Source organism: Apostichopus japonicus, chromosome 5, assembly GCF_037975245.1.
Source record: "Apostichopus japonicus isolate 1M-3 chromosome 5, ASM3797524v1, whole genome shotgun sequence".
Taxonomy (NCBI): Eukaryota; Metazoa; Echinodermata; class Holothuroidea; order Aspidochirotida; family Stichopodidae; genus Apostichopus; species Apostichopus japonicus.
In genome coordinates, this window is record NC_092565.1 from 109,253 (window position 1) to 112,732 (window position 3,480).

Below are 3,480 nucleotides of genomic sequence, written 5' to 3' on the forward strand. Positions count from 1 at the left end.
AAGGAATCCTTGTTAGTTTCTTTTCTCTCCGCTTAGTGATATGCTTAAATCCAGCGGGTAATCTCATCCGATCTGAGGTCTGGAATCGTGAAAGACACGTGGAACGTGATCGGAGTCATAGCGGCGACCCGGGGTCTCTCCTTCCCCGGCGCTCCCCGAAGAATCGGGTCGCCGGCGGGAAAGGGTGGCCTACCATGCGCCTGCGAGAACGCAGACGGGAGGACGAGAGACCCCGCGATTGGGTCGACCGGCTCTGCCCGGCAGAGGCTCCTCGACCGTTCCGGGGGGTCGGACGCTGGACCGCACCACGGGCGCATACGTCTACACCCCGATGGCACGTCGCACGACCGACGAACCCCCGGTTACCGATCGAGCCTGCTCGCCGAGTTTCACCGGCGCCGACATCACAGAACTCCATCTGACACTGACCCGACGCAGCCGGCCGTCGAAGGGACGGCTGCGGCCGGGCGCTCCTCCGGCGCGCGAACACGCCGACTCTGTGAGTGATTGTCTTCAGACGCTCAGACGGACGTGGCTCGAGGAGCAGAGCATCCCCGAGCCGCCATTTGCGTTCGAATAAGTCGATGATCAGTGAGTTCTGCAATTCACATGAATTCTCGCATCTAACTGCGTTCTTCATCGACGCACGAGCCGAGTGATCCACCACCAAGAATTGTCATTTGCCACTGGAAGACTCCCGCGTTCGCAAACTCTCCTCAGAGCCGAGGGAAGAAGTGGAACGGAAGGAGAAAGGACACGGGGACTCTGTGCCTTCTTTGCTTGTGACTGGAAAGAAATATCCTCCGTCGAGCCGAGGGGGGAAGCGGGCTCCCTCCTTCCCCCCACCGCCGCGAGGGCGGGTCGCGCGAGTCAGACTCGCCGACTGGGGGGAAATCGGGCGACACCGGTGCCCCTTCTCTGCCCTGCGGAGAATGCCTCGAGGAGCGCCGCGCCGCGGACGGCGACGGCGTCTCCACCCTTGCGGGACTTCTCCCTCGAAGCTACCGGGAGTGCGAGACTCCGTGAGACAGACGACGAGAGAAGAACCGGGTACTCCCCGGGCTGGTCTGTGTGTGACACGCCCGTCTCCTTTTTGTCGGAGAGAGCGAAGGCGAAGCGCGGGGTCTGACCTCGACCGTGGAACGGGGAAGGAGGCGGTGAAAACCCCGCTCGAGTCCCCCCGGCTTTTCCAATTTGCTCTCTCCGCGTGTCTCTCTGTGACGGCTTTTCCGACATTCCCCCTTTGTTCCCTCTCCGATCACGGAGGGGAAGGGTTCTGTTAATGATCCTTCCGCAGGTTCACCTACGGAAACCTTGTTACGACTTTTACTTCCTCTAAATGATCAAGTTTGACCGTCTTCTCGTCGCGCCTCGACAACCGGCCGAAGCCGGGGGTGCCAGACGGTCGATCCGATGGCCTCACTAAGTCATTCGATCGGTAGTAGCGACGGGCGGTGTGTACAAAGGGCAGGGACGTAATCAATGCGAGCTGATGACTCGCGTTTACTTGGAATTCCTCGTTCAAGGGACACAATTACAAGTCCCTGTCCCCAGCACGGAGAAGTCTCAGCGGATTACCCGGACCTTTCGGCCGAGGGCAAATGTACCCGCTGCTTGCGCCAGTGTAGCGCGCGTGCGGCCCCGGACATCTAAGGGCATCACAGACCTGTTATTGCTCCATCTCGTATGGCTGAAAGCCATTTGTCCCTCTAAGAAGTTCGCGGCTCACCACGACGGGTGGCCGGACTATTTAGCAAGCAAGAGTCTCGTTCGTTATCGGAATTAACCAGACAAATCACTCCACCAACTAAGAACGGCCATGCACCACCATCCACAAAATCAAGAAAGAGCTCTCAATCTGTCAATCCTCACTGTGTCCGGGCCGGGTAGGTTTCCCCGTGTTGAGTCAAATTAAGCCGCAGGCTCCACTCCTGGTGGTGCCCTTCCGTCAATTCCTTTAAGTTTCAGCTTTGCAACCATACTTCCCCCGGAACCCAAAGACTTTGGTTTTCCGGAGAGTTGCCCGCCGCGTCATGGGAGGAACGCCGGCGAATTACGAGTCGGTATCGTTTATGGTCGGAACTAGGGCGGTATCTGATCGCCTTCGATCCTCCGACTTTCGTTCTTGATCAATGAAGACATTCTTGGCAAATGCTTTCGCTGTCGGGCGTCTTGCGACGATCCAAGAATTTCACCTCTCACGCCGCAATACGAATGCCCCCGGCAGTCCCTCTTGATCATTACCTCAGGATCTCAAGACCAACGAAATAGAACCGAGGTCCTCTTCCACTATTCCATGCTGAGCTGTTCGGGCACTTTGGCCTGCTTTGAACACTTCAATTTTCTCAAAGTAAACGTTCCAGTCTCGCACGGCACTCAGTTAAGAGCACCGCACGACCAACCGAATCACTGGCCGGGAAAAATCTCCCACGACTCCCGTTTGACGGGGAGAAGGGGAACGGGCAGTGCACGCCTCACGGCGGACCGCCCGCCCCGGCCAGAAATCCGACTACGAGCTTTTTAACTGCAGCAAATTTAATATACGCTGCTGGAGCTGGAATTACCGCGGCTGCTGGCACCAGACTTGCCCTCCAGTAGATCCTCGTTAAAGGATTTAAAGTGTACTCATTCCGATCACAGGGCCTCCGAAGAGGCCTGTATCGTTATTTTTTGTCACTACCTCCCCGTGTCAGGAGTGGGTAATTTGCGTGCCTGCTGCCTTCCTTGGATGTGGTAGCCGTTTCTCAGGCTCCCTCTCCGGAATCGAACCCTGATTCTCCGTTACCCGTCACAACCATGATAAGCGCATAACTTACCATCGAAAGTTGATAGAGCAGACTTTGAAGGGAGCGTCGCCGGTGCAAGACCGTGCGATCGGCATGATTATCTAGAGTTCACCAGCGGAGACCGGACCCCGAAAGGACCGGGCTGGCCTTGTTCCTAATAAGAGCACGCTTCCCCCCGAAGGGTCGGCGCTTTGTTGCATGTATTAGCTCTAGAATTACCACAGTTATCCATGGTATAAGACTTTCTCCAATAAACCATAACTGATCTAATGAGCCATCTGCAGTTTCTCTTGTATGTTCAGGATTGTACTTAGACGTGCATGGCTTAATCTTTGAGACAAGCATATGACTACTGGCAGGATCAACCAGGTAACGGTCGACAGAACCGGGCTGGGCCCGTTCGCCGTCCGGGAGTCGCTCTCGCACTCCCCTCTCTCTCTCTCTGAATTCTCAATTGTCGATGCCGTGCTATTACGGTACAGTGATCGAAGAACCGCCCGAAGGGATTCTCGAGGTGTGTATCTCTACCCGAGTCGACTGGGTCGTCTCGAGAGGAGTCGCAGTGGTCCCGCCTCGGAGACGGGACCGGTTCGAAGCGACGCGGGAGGGCGACGGCTCGTCCACTGGAACAGGGGAGAGCAATCGCACGCCTCGAGCGTGCATTCGTTGCTTGGATGAAAAAGCCCGTACCGAG

The 3,480-nt window shown here is 56.8% G+C and overlaps 3 non-coding genes across 3 annotated transcripts in view; all 3 read right to left on the minus strand.

Annotated features, from left to right (window-relative positions):
• The window catches only part of LOC139968459 (large subunit ribosomal RNA), a 4,029-nt gene extending 3,948 nt beyond the window's left edge, over nucleotides 1-81 (minus strand). The window contains exon 1 of the ribosomal RNA XR_011793457.1: nucleotides 1-81. This exon is cut by the window's left edge and continues 3,948 nt beyond it. This is a non-coding gene — a ribosomal RNA (large subunit ribosomal RNA).
• A 434-nt stretch (nucleotides 82-515) lies between these two features.
• On the minus strand, nucleotides 516-675 carry LOC139968423 (5.8S ribosomal RNA). Its single transcript, XR_011793421.1, has one exon. It is a non-coding gene; the product is annotated as a 5.8S ribosomal RNA (ribosomal RNA).
• A 605-nt stretch (nucleotides 676-1,280) lies between these two features.
• LOC139968360 (small subunit ribosomal RNA) lies at nucleotides 1,281-3,158 on the minus strand. Its single transcript, XR_011793365.1, has one exon. It is a non-coding gene; the product is annotated as a small subunit ribosomal RNA (ribosomal RNA).
• Nucleotides 3,159-3,480: the final 322 nt, after the last annotated feature.